This window comes from Dioscorea cayenensis, chromosome 5, assembly GCF_009730915.1.
Source record: "Dioscorea cayenensis subsp. rotundata cultivar TDr96_F1 chromosome 5, TDr96_F1_v2_PseudoChromosome.rev07_lg8_w22 25.fasta, whole genome shotgun sequence".
NCBI classification, from domain to species: Eukaryota; Viridiplantae; Streptophyta; class Magnoliopsida; order Dioscoreales; family Dioscoreaceae; genus Dioscorea; species Dioscorea cayenensis.
The window spans coordinates 21169013-21183021 of NC_052475.1; positions in this window are offsets into that span (position 1 = coordinate 21169013).

Sequence of the window (14009 nt, forward strand, 5' to 3'; positions counted from 1 at the left end):
CAACAATCAAGGAAAATGGAGGCATGAAGAACTCAAATAAATTTATAGGAATTTAAAGCAAAAAAAAAGTACTGAAGATTCACATACCTAAGCTTGGATGTAGAAGGGGAAAGAAGGATGAAGTGCTCATAGATCACACTCTTGGATGGGGGTGAAGAAAAGAGAAAAGAAAACAAATCAATAAATCAACAATAATCTCTATAGTAACCATGGGTGGCAATTATTCTTCAATAAAAGATAGGCTAAATTATGTCTATAGTAATTAGAGGTTTAAAAGGAATAGAAATACTAGGTATTACATTAGAAGACTCAATTCAACTTCCTTGCTTTCGATATCAAATTAGGGATCGCTTGCTCCATAATTTATATAGAAATGGAATTGTGATGCTTGGATCTTGGATAGAAACAAGTGATATTTTAGTAGGTAAATTAATGCCTCAAATAGCAACCTAAACATCGTATGCTCCAGATGATAGATTATCATTACAAGTCATACTCAGTATTTGGGTATCCACTGCAAAAGATGGAATTTACGAGCATTATGCAAAAGAGAAGGTACTTTTATAACAAAATCAAAAGGTGGGCTCATGTACATTTTTATGACAACATAGAGTAGAGATGGCAAATATTCCCAAACTTGACCTAACACGGTTCGCCTTGACTTGAATTTGACGAGGAAAGCCAACTTTGACTGGGAATCGAGTCAGGTTGAAGTAAAACTTGACTACTACAAAGTGGGGGTAAGGTGGGTATGGGGATCTTGATACCTAACTCCAACCCTACTCAAAAATGAAATTACAAACATGCCCTTATATATATATATACCCCATATAAATACCCATCATTTGAATTTTCTTTTAGTAGATTTGACATAGTTAACTTCATTTATGTACTTTTATAATAATGTTGTTTGTTAGGGTTGTAATTTTACAATGTTGTTATTTTGCTTTATTGGGAAAATATTATGTACTTGCTTTAAGTTATTTTTTTATAATAAATTATATTTTATATTTTTATTTGGGAGGCGGGTGCGGATCCCCATGGGTATCTGACTCTCTATGGTATAATACCCGAATTAGTCCCTCTACTTTTGAAAATGAGCCCACTTAGTCCCTCTACTCTTAGTCTCTTACCAACTAGCTCCTCTACTATTGAAAATACAAGGATTAGTTGGATCATTTTCAAGCGTAGAAGGACTAAGTGGGTCAATTTTCAAGCATAGAGGGACTAGTTTTCTGAGTAGAAGGACCAAAAGGGAAGAAAAGAGAAAAATAGATGGATCAATTCGGGTATTATACCGACTCCTTATTGGTTGGGTTCGGGTATGGGGTGGGAATTTTGAATACGTGGCAAGTATCAAGAGAAAGGGCGGGTGCAAGGTAGACAAAACCCACCCATGACTTGACCCAATGCCATCCCTAACATAGAGACACATAAGATACTTGAAAGCATCTTGTAACAAAGTAATGGTAATATAAGTTATCAAGTTTTTATAGAATTTTCAGCCCTATGTCTCATTATATAAAAATTTATAATACAATACCAATAATCTCTATACAAGGAAGTTACAGAAAAAAAAAACTTATGTTCCTCCATCTTCTACTCATAAACTTTTTTTTTTAATGTTGTAAAATTTAATTTAACAAATTTACTATAATTTAACAACTCCAATCCGAGGCCGGATTCATCATCTCCTAACACTACCCTCTCTTGTCATGGTCTCATTGACAAGTATCAAGGTGGTCTAGAGGCTTATTTGCTAGGGTTATGATTTCTAATTTCTATTTGGTCATTGATTTAGAGTTTGCTTATATATCATATAAATTGGTGGATCTGGTGACAATGCTATGAAAGTTGAGCTTGAAACAGGAATTGAGGAAAAGATTGAAGGATTGGTCCTTGAGGATGAAGGGCGTTGAAGAGAATAAAGATGAGTTACGTTGGTGCTTGGTGGTTAGATTGCTTATAGAGAAAATCATCAACTTTAATGCCATGCATAATACTCTTGCTGCATTATGGAGGCCATTGAATATGGTAAGTATCAAAGAGATTATTTCTCTATCCGGATCAAATATGCAATGCTATTTGCTCCAATTTTATCATGAAGTCAGCGTTCAAAGGATGCTTTATGGTGATCCTTGGATATTTGATAACAATCATCTTGTTCTAAAGAGGCTCCATGAGGAGGAATAACCTATTGAAGTTGACCTTAATACTAAATACTTTTGGTTACAAGTTTATAATTTCCTATGGGATATATGTTAGAAAATATTGCAAGGAAGATAGGGGGGTATGTGGGAGTGTTACAAGAAGCAAATACTAAGAACTTTAATGGTGAATGGTGAAAGTATATGAGAATTAAGGTGGGTATAGATATTAGGTTGCCTCTACAAAGCACCATGAAGATTAAAAACAAAGTTAGAGCCCGGTGGATGTGGAATTCAAGTATGAACGGGTGGGGAGTTTATGTTTCATTTGCGGTTTATTAGGCCATTCCGAATGGCCTTGTAATCAGCTCTTGCAACAATCTCCTTAAACCATAATTCGAAAGTATAATCATGAATTAAGAGCTCCAAACTGTAATTCACAACTTCCAATAGGAGAAAGATGGCTAGCTAAGAGATAACAAGAATGCGTCACTAGATGTGGAACATGGATGGCAAAGATCCAATTTTGATGATGTAGTGGGGACATGTAGAGCAAGTAACCTAAAGGCACATGAGTTAAAAGCCTTAAAAGGTAAATATGTGTCGGTGGAAGGCCAATAGATGGAAAATTTCACTTTGATTTTGAAGAATGATGTGGTACAAAGAGAAGGTATTGTTATTATATATCTTAAGTGAAGAAGAGTTGGGCTTGATGAGGAAGGACTTGGCTAATTCTGTGAAGAGAGGATCTTTGATGATATGGTTCAAGCTAAAAAATAGTTCAATGATGGGCTCTGGCTTCCAAGCATGTTGAGAATTATGAGTCTCTTATGTTGGAACTATTGCAAGCTTGGCAACCCACGCATTATATTGTTCAAGCCTTACAAGGGAATTGGTTAGATAAAATAGCCCAAATATGGTGATTCTTATTGAGACTTTGCCATGTAGGTCTCCACTAGAGTATGTAAAAAGACTACTGGGCTTTGACTATTGTTTGTTGTAGATTATAGGGGGCATAATGGGGGTCTCGCTTTTATGTGGCAAAAGAAAATGCAAAGGTAAACTTGTTGAGATATTCCTCTTATTTCATTGATGTTAGGATGAGCTCAAAGTGGAAGACTAATGATGGTTCACTAGCTACTATAGTAACTTAGACAAACACAGGGAATCTTGGGAGTGGATAAAGTATCTCTCTATAATATTGTCCTTGTTGTGGGTGTGCCGTGTGCATATATGGGGGCTTTAATGACATTTTGAATCACTGTAAGAAAATTGGTGGGGCAGTTTGGTTGAATTGGATGATCTGTGGTTTTAGGAAAAATTTTAAAGATGTGGGGTTGCTAGATTTTGGTTTTCTAGGGTATCAGTTTATATCGAAATGATGTAGAGACACCTCAGGTTGGATCCAATAAAATCTTGTTAGATCTTTTGTTTCACAGGAAGGCTACTAAAATACAGTCTTGCTACAACATGTAATGTTAAATGTTCTTACTCTGATTATATGCCATTATTGGTGGATGTGTACGACACTAGGATATGCGGGGGGAAAAAATCCCATTTAAAATTTGAAAAACTTATAAATTAGAGAAGCTGTAGTTGCTTCAAGTTGGAATAGGACTTATGTGAGAACTATTGGGGGCATAATCAAAAGTTGCAACAATATTTTGGCTGAGTGGGGAAAGTCGATCTAAAGCTTCAAATTTCCAACTCAAAATTCATGACAGTAAGAAGTTTATTGCCAAAATGAGAGCCATAAGGGATGCCATTGGTGTGTAAGAGTTTAAAGAAACAAAAATGAGTTGAATTTTGTGCTAGATCAACAAAGATGTTATTTCTAGCAAAAGGCAACACAATTCTGTTATAAAAAAGGGAATACTAATTCTTGTTTCTTCCATAAAGCAACTACTGTTAGGAAAAGGAAAAATGCCATTCAGAAGTTGAAGACAGAAAATGGTTCGTGGGTTAATTGGGAAAATAACATTATTGATCACATGCAAGAATATTTTTAGAACCTATTTACATCTTCAATGGTAGATGGTTCTCCTATTTACCACTTGGTTAAAAAAAAAGTTTCAGCTACTCAAAATAATTGCCTCATAGGGCTCCAAATTCTATAGATGAGGTTAAGGAAGTTGTTCTCAACATATATCTGGACAAAGCACCTGGTTTAGATAGTATGAGCCCTGCCTTTTAATCAATAATTCTGGACTATTGTTAAGAATGATGATGTTGTTGTTGCTTGTTCCCTATGCTTTGAAACATGTTCTTTCCTGGATTTTTATAAATGATACTACCATCACTCCTACTCCTAAAATTTAGGGCTCCCAGTTGATGTCAAACATGAGACCTATATCTTTTTGTAATGTTTTTTTTAACAAAATAGTTTCAAAATGCCTAGCTAATAGATTGAAGAGATTACTTCCCGATTTTCTAAGCATCAAAGTGCTTTTGTGCCCCATTGTTTCATCACTGACAACATCATGATTGCACTTGAATCCATACACTATCTGAAGAAAAAGAGTCAAGGTAAAGAGGGTTTTGCTGCTCTTAAGATTGACATGAGCAAAGCTTATGATTGTATTGTGTGAGATTTCTTAAAAAACATGTTGTTGGTTATGGGATTTTGTTCTAAATGGGTGGATCTAATTATGCTATGTGTGACAATGGTTCGTTATTTTATGCTTCATGACTCTAATGAGATTGGAACTATCAAGGGTTGAGACAATAAGACCCTTTGTCACCTTATTTGTTTATCATTTACGCTGAGGGATTAAGTTTGTTGCTCCAAGAAAAAGAAAAGACGGAATTGATTCATGGGTGTAGAGTGTGTCCTAGAGCACCCCAGTTTCACATTTATATTTTGTGGATGATTGTCTTATCTTTTTCAAGGTTTTGTTCATTGAAATCACTCATATTAAGGAGGCCTTGCATATCTATAAAAGAGCCTTGAGTAAGAGTATGAATTTCTTGAAATCGTCCATCTTTTTCAACCCTAATGTGCATCATGGTTGTCTAGAGTTGATCAAGCAGAATTTGGGTGTAGGAGATATGGATTGCAATAGGAAGTACTTGAGATTACCTTTCATAATAGGGAGAAACAAGAAGGATATTTTCTCTTCCATAAAGAATAAATTTGGAAGAGGATTTATGGGTGGAAGGGGCAAGATACATGCTCTTGATAGCGGGGCTAGAGGAAATGATTAAGACGGTCCTTCAAGCCTTACCAAATTACACTATGAATATTTTTCATATTCCTATCTCCTTGTGTAAAGAAATTGAAAATATGTTAAACGCATTTCGGTGGGGAAGTTGGGGAAGGAATGGATCTAGAGGAATTAACTGGAGGAGTTGGGATTATCTTTGTCTGCCTTTGTGGCATGGGGTTTAAAAGATTCATGACTTGAACTTAACCATGCTTAGTTGGCAAGGATGGAATATTTTGGAGAGACCAAATGCACTTGTCACTAGAGTTTTCAAGTCAGAATACTTTCCCAATTCAAGCTTTCTACAAACACATAGGAACAACTCGAGCTTTGTTTGAAGTTTTGAAGTAGTATCATGGCTGCCTAAGATATTATCCATTGTAGAACTCATTGGAGAATTGAAAAATGTGATAAGGTTCGGGTTTCAGAAGATCCTTGGTTGTTTTACAGTCTATATGGTAGAATCGAGACTACTCTCCCTGCCCACTTGCGAGATATTATGGTAGACTTCTAAATGAATATTGATGATCATGGCTGGGATGTGGATGTAATTGCTTATTTGTTCAACTTAGGACATCAGCAACTTATTCTAAGCATTCCAGCTTCTAATAAGGAGAGAGATGATGCATTAATATGGTAGCCATATTTTAAAGGTGTTTTCTCAATTAAAGTTGTTGTAGAAGTATGCAAACAGATCTTGAGTTGCAGAACATCTACTCTGAATTCCCTTGGAACTGAATCTGGAAGCTGAAAATTCCATGTAAATGTAAGGTGTTCCTTTGGAGGGCCTTTCAAATTCTTTTGCCCATTGTTGATAATCTCTGCATAAAAGGTGTTAAGGTTAGTGCTGTATGCTCGGTGTGTGGCAATGGTATAGAGTTTGTGTGGCACTTTTTAATATAGGTCAACTCTTAATACATATGGTTCTTTAATCATACATCTTACATTTATCTTATTCATCCGATGCTGAATAGAGTTGATATTTCCTTGTATGAGCTTTTTATAATGACATGTTGGAGCCTTTAGTGAACAAGAAATGTAGTGGTATGACATTCCAAAATTTTCAAATTCAAATAAGTGTTAAATAAAGTCAGTGGGATCTTATATCAATGGTAGAGGGTTCAACAGTGTTTGAACTTGAATGTGAGGGCTAAAGTGGTAGGAGTAGTTGCTACGTGGAATTATCCAAATACAGGCATTCTGAAGATTAATGTGGATGCAACACTATTTAATGACAAACAATGCACATGCATAGACTATAGTTGTTGTGATAAGAAATTCGAAAGGTAGATGTGTTGGTAAGGTGCCTACTCTTTTTCATTGTTTGATACAAGTGTGAGATGCTGAGCATTGAGTATTAAAGAGGCTTTATTGTGGCTAAAATCCAAAGGATGGCAAAAAGCAATTGTTTTTTAAAAAAGGAGCTCAAGAGCTATTTTATTAAAAATAAAGGAAAGAGTACAGACTCAAAAAACAACAAACTTACATCCAAAACACAAGAAAACAAAAGCAACAACAACTAGACAAAAGACCATCTTCACCAAACAAATCCAGAGAGGATAAATTCTTTCATGATCCATTTAGGAAGCTCGAAAACCTTGAAAGAATAGAGTGAGGAGATGGAGGTTGACAGCATGAAAGGTAAGCTTGAAGGCAGGAGATGCCCAGGTCTTTGGAATAACATGCATGCTAGGATGACCCAAACTGAAAATCAATTGAGAAATGCAAGTGTTCCAAGTATTCAAACGATTGCGACCAGCAGAATGCCCCAACATAATGAGTCTATATGATGCTGAATTATTGATGAAGATATGCTGAATCATAATCCCAACATCAAAAGCCTCTTAAAGAGCAATGTTGATAGCCATGAGTTCATATTTAGTCTCGCTATCAGCTTGAATTGGACAAGAATATGCCAATAAAAGCTTGTAATTAGAAGTAGCACAATAGAAACCAGCACCACCTACCTACGTAGCAGCATTCCAGAAACTGGAAACAAACAGGTAAGGGCCATCTGCAGAAGAAAAGTTGTTAAGAAGTAATCTTTTGCCAAACAGGTCTACATTAGCACAAGAGAAATCAAAAACATGAACATAGGCTCGACTGGCAATAACCTGGCAAGAAACAGCTAAATCTCGGAAAATTTTATCACACCTATTCTTCCAAATAAACCACGCATTGGCAGCAATAACATATTTACAATGAGAAGATAGAGCAGCATTAACAATCCAATCCCCATTACAAAAGCCATTAAGAGAAGACAAATCGAAACCCGTCTTTAATCTAATTTGATTCCAAATTGCATGAGCTTTACAACATGAATATAAAAGATGTTCAATAGTTTCCACTTCAAGATTACACATTGGACATAAAGAACGAGGATCCAAATCAATAGAGTAAAGGTAGTCAATAGTACTAATTCTCCCTTTGAAAGTAAGCCAAAATAAATACATGACTTTGGGGCAACTTTATGATCCCAAATTTTATTCCAACCAATCCAATTATCATTCCAGCAAGGGTGTTGATTTAGATGCTGATAAACCTTAGCAGAAAAGCTACAATTAAGAGACATGGAGGACCAGATCCAATGATTAACCTCTGACGTATCAATAACCCCCAACTTGGGAGTGAAGTGGTCCACATAATCTCCAAACAACATGCCCAATTTATGAAAGTCCCCAATTGCAATTGTTAATGAAATATGTAATGTTGATCCTATCCAGATCCATGTTAATATTAATGAAAGTAGGCTTGTGAGATAAAGGAATTTCAGAGCACCATGGATGAAATAAGAAGGAAGTTTGGTTCGGGGTTTAAAACATTAAGTCTCAAATTTGGGATTAAGTTTAGAAGCAGTGTAGCAAAGACCCCTGAAAAACCAGGAGCATCCAGCTGGAATAAAATCCCTCCACATGTTAATCAGACCATATTTGCTATGAAGAATATCAACCCAAAGGAAGTCCTCATTGTTAATATATTTGAAAATGTTCTTGCCCATAAGAGAATGCTTAGCAAGAAGGATGTTTCTGATAGCAAGACCCCCCTTAGATTTTTGGAATAGTAAGATCATTCTAGGAAACAACGTCGATGCCCTTTCCATTGCCACTTTTACTCCAAAAGAACCTCCTAACAATTCTATTGATTTCCTGGAGGACAGAATCATAAACAGGATAAACAGACAGATAATAAGTAGGGATAGACAACAACAAAAGAAGAATCAATGAGAACGAGCTTTCGCAGCAGGAGATAGCTTAGAGTGCACCCATCTGGAGCATCGAAATCTAATATTATCAATGATGGGATTGAAGGCAACTTTGGCTAATCTTTTAGGACAAATAAAAACTCCAAGATATTTAATGGGAAAGGAGGCAACTGACGGTATTAAGAATGGAACAGATGCTCTTAGCAATTCTCTTGTTAATCCAAGTAGGAAAATAAGTAGCAGATTTAGAAACATTAGGAATTTGCCCAGAAATTTTACCATATAAATCAAGGCAAAGACTAATGAATCTAGCAGCTTTCTTAGAGGCATGAGAAATGAGCACTAGATCATCAACAAACATGAAATGATTAAAATTATGTCTGAGCTGAGGATTAAATCCAGGGATCATGTTGTGTCTAAGAGCAAAAATTAAACATGGAAGTTAAATTTTGAGAAACCAGAATAAAGAGATAAGAGGAAATAGGATCGTCTTGATGAACTCCTCTAGCAGGTTTGATCCAGGAAGTGGGACGTCCATTGATAAAAAAAGAAAAAAAGGTAGAACAAAGACACGTCCTAATCCAAGAAATCCAAATAGAATGGAAATTCATTTTGGTGAGAGTGGCAAAAATTGCATTCCAGCTTATAGTGTCATACACTTTCTCGATATCGATCTTAATAAGCATCCTAGGGGGGTCTTTGCTATCATTTTCTAAAGAGTGGATAACCTCTTGAAGAGCAATAATATTATCGAACAGACAACGACCAGGAACAAAACCAACCTGTTCCCTCCCAATGAGTTTAGGAAAAACAATTTTAAGTCTATTAGCTAGAATTTTAGATATGATTTTAAAGCACACGTTACATAAAGAAATAGGCCTAAAATCAAAAATAAGTCTAGGATTATCTTTCTTAGGGATGAGGGTAATAAAAGTTTTGCCCCAGGATTCAGGAATAACAGAGTTAACAAAGAAATGGTTGATAGCTTCATAAAGACGATCACCAATATCATTCCAAAAAAACCTATAGAACTCAGTGTTAAAACCATCAGGACCAGGACTTTTACCCAAAGGGAGTTCAAAACAGAAAGCAGAACTTCCTCACGAGTAATGTTTCTGACCAGAAAATCACAATCAACAGAAGAGAGTTGAGGAAGATCATTAGGAAGAGTGTTTAAAAGATCAGCAAAAGACTCATCAGACGGGTTAGACCAAAGTTGAGAGTAAAAATTTAAAAAAGCATTCTTTATACCATCACGATCAGAAAATGAATTATTGTTTAAATCGCTGACCTAAGAGATGGAATTAAAATGCCTACGAATCCGGGTGATGTTGTGAAAGAGCTTGGAATTTCTGTCACCATCGTAGACCCATTGTATATGTGCACGATGAGCCCACTTGCTAGAATTTTGCCTATGAAGAGCAGCAAATTTAGCATACAATTCCTCTAGACGAGGCTGGGTATCTGCATCAAAGGTGTCAAAAATTTCCAAGGAAGCAATATTCTTTTTAGTATTAATAATGTCCAAATCAAGAGGGTTAAGACCATATCTACACCAGTTCCTAATACTATTACGAGTTTTAGAAATGAGATGAGTAAAAGCATGTATAGGATTACCATTAGGAGAGCTATCAAAGATTTTACGAACAACATTATGACATACAATATAGTCTAACAAAAAATTATTAAAATGAAAAAGATTGACTCTACGATTATAATTAAAAGAAATAACAAGATGAAGAGGCGCATGATTAGAAAAGATTCTGGATAAATGCTTAAGAGTATAGGAAGTACACTTAGAAGACCAATCCAAATTCACTAAGCACCTATCAAGTCGGGCCCATCGTCTAGCCGTGCCCACTTGATTGTTGCACCAAGTGAACCTAGGTCCAGAGAAATGCAAATCAAGAAGATTATTGTCTTCAATGAAACGTAAAAAATGATGAGCCTTACGAGCGTGATAAGAGAAAGAACCACCTTTATGTTCATCACGCGTAATGATAGAGTTAAAATCACCAATAATAAGCCAAGGAATATTAAAAGAAGAGATTCTAGAGAGCTCATGCCACAAAGAACATTGAGAATAAAAACGAGTAGAGTTATAAATAACACAAACAACCCAATTAATGTTAGAACCTGTAGAAACGACCATATGGAGAGCACGCCGAGAAATAGCTAAAGGAGAAACATGACCAATAGATTTTTGCCATGCGACCAATATCCCTCCCGAAAAACCATATGCAAGAATCACAGCCAAGCTCCAAGAGGTTGGTAGCCTGTTACAAAATCTATTGACATGGTCTTCATTAGCTCTAGTCTCAGTAAGATAAATCATTGTTAGATTATATTTACGAATAAATCTAAGAGCCTGAGAAGAGGTATCCCTCGCAGAGATGCCCCTACAATTCCAGCAAACAATGTTAAGACCAGTCATGAAGGCATTCATAAATGGAAATGAAAAATAAAAACACACAAGAGATAGAAGACAAAAGGCGAGAGCCAAGGAGAACCAAGCCTCAGAATTCCTTATCTCCATTATCAACTCTGCCCTTCTTGAGCGAAGCCAGAACATCGTGTGCTCATTTTCGAGTCAGAGTTTCTTACGAACTTCCGATTGAAACTGCACTAAAGTCATCACATCATCTGGTTCATCATCTTCATACATCTCTTCTTCATTGCCTTCAGGGGACACCTCGTCATCATCCAGAGTATAGTCAAGAGGGTCCCCATGTAAGGGCCTTGCCAATGCCATCGACGAGCATCAAGTGAGAGGAGTTTGGAATAACAGTCTCCTGGCTAGATTTCAAAGACAAGGAGGTATGGATAATGAGGAGGCGAAGAAGAACGGGTGAGATTGACCTGGTTGCCTCGAGAAGCCTAAAAAATTGTCAAATTAGTGTGGGGGAATAGTAACGGGCTGCTAATCAGAGCGTCTGTCAGAAGACAAATCTCGAGAAGCAGCAGAGATGGAGTCTAGAGAAATCTCTGGCAGGCAACTTTCAGCTAAAGTATTATCTTGCAGTGGAATGTCAGTAGGTGAAGTCAAATCAACTTTAATATTTTCTGAGCGTTAGGCAGGATGAGCGAGGAAGCCACCACGACCTCTCACTCGATACCCTCCACGTGTACCTTTACCAACAGTGTCATGGGGAGGTGGAACGTTGGGATTCCCATTGACTGCCTCATCCGAAGTCACGTGATTAGTACGAGCATAGCCACCTCGACCACGGGCTCGACTACGCCGGTGGGCAACCAACATCCATGGCCCGAAATCCAACTCCGATGAGGAATCTGAAGGCTCCATCGAGATATCAATATTAGAAGAATTAGGGCTAAGAATTGACCAATTCCGATGTCCGAGCAGCAGTAGCTGTACTAGAATCGGGTCCTACCGCCGGCCTCCGATGGGCTCAGAAGGGTGGCTGAACCCCATTGTTTCTAGTTTCCGCCACTCGAGGACACGAGTTTGTACCATGCCCGACCATTCCGCATGAATAGCAAAACGTAGGAAGCCTTTCATATAAAACTCGAACAAAGATACGATGCAAAGCATCTCCAATCCAGAAGCCATGACATAAAGGTTTAGATAAATCAACCTCTAAACAAACTCTTGCAAACTTAGAACGAGTCAAAGAAATAGTAAGATCATCCACTTTGAGCAAAGGACCAAGATGGGAGGTAATCGATTCAAGGGAATCACCATCCCAGAAATCCACCGGTAGATTGTGTAGCTGCACCCAAATGGCAGCTGTATTAAATTTGGCGAACGTTGGCTCGAAGAACGGCTTCCATGGGGATAATTGAAGAATAATTCCGTTGATGGACCACGACCCATCCTGAAGAAGTTTCTGCATAATCTCCTGAGATCCACATTGAATCAAAAGCAAACCATTAGGTAGATCGGAAATTAGAATCTCACCGAAGTTGGCCCATTTAAACAAAAGGAATTGCTTCACTTGCTCAAAAGACGGAGGTTTCCGAAAAAAATTTGCCATAAAGAGAGTGTTGGAACTTCATACGAGCTCTAGAAAGGGCTTCATCGTTAATCTTGATAAACTCCGATGAAAACTCCTTAATTTTGTGCAAGAGTTCAGGGTTGTGGAGAGGAGAGCTAGCAATGGTTCGGGTGGCCTGAGAAGCGTCTTGAGCCCGAGACTTGGGAGGAGGTTGCTGCAAAGAAGGGTTTTTTTGTCCCCCGCGTGCCATGGCAAGAGGGGGAAGATGGGAGAAAAATGGAGAAGAAAGTGAACAGTATAGAGTTTGGGGGATTGAAGGGTCTTCCTCCATCAGTGTTGAACAATAATGTTTGGTTTGTCACTTTCCCTTCATTTGATAATATGATTGTTGGATCTGCTCGATGTGTTTCTAGTTTATAATGTAGTAATATTGTTGTTGGTAAAAAGCAATTGTTGAATCTAATTGTACCTAGGTTGTTGAAGCCTTTAAAGGAAAACCATCCTGCAACCTCTTGTTTCCTTTGTTTAGTTGATGATTGTAATAAGATTTCTCAAGATCTAAAAAAATGTTTATATTTTCTTTGTTTATCGGTCCGTAAATAAGGTTGCACGTAGCCATGCTAGAACAACTTATTTTATGTTAGGTTGATAGGAATGGGATTCTGTTATAAAATGTAGGACCGAATATAGCATTACTGCAGCAAAATAAATGAAAAGAAATGCTGAAAAATAAAGAACACAAAGATGTTACGTGGAAAACCCCTAAATAATTAGGGGTAAAAACCACGAGCGAGGATAGAAGAATTTACTAAGTAGAAAAAAATTCAGGGAGTTACAAACTCTTACTAATAACGAGGAGAAAAAGCAGATTTCTCTCTCTTATACTAAGAGATTGGACTAACTCTCAAAATATTTTTTTTTCCACACTTTCCTTTTCTCTCTAATTTCCTCTCACTCTCACTTGTTGGTTGTGTGTAAGAATGAGAATAAGCTCACATATATATAGGCCAACTAAAACCACCATTTTCCTTAAACACATGGGTACTAATCCATGGATTAAGTTCATGGTTTAGGTTAATGGTTTAAGCCAGCCATTGTTTGGGTGATCCATGGATTAAGAGGAGTTGGATTTGGGCTAATGGATTATAATCCATTGGTTTGTTCCATTGGTTTTGGGCCAATGGGTTTATGCCAATAGATTCTACTCTTCAATTCCTTATTGATGAATTCTCATTAGACTCAAAGTTAATATCACTCTAGTTTTACAAAAAAAAAAAAAAACATAAATTATCCCATATAATACTCTGTTGAAGTTCAATGTTGAATCATTACTTTTGAGTGGATAACTTAAAAAAAATAAAATAATTGTCTTAGTTGTGTTGATCTCTTTGTATTCCATTAGTAAAGAATGGTTTTGGAGCTGAATAATAAATTAGATCTATCAAATGTGTATTTTTCTTTTGAAGAAGTGTTGTATTACATGGAAGAATAAAAAAGTTCC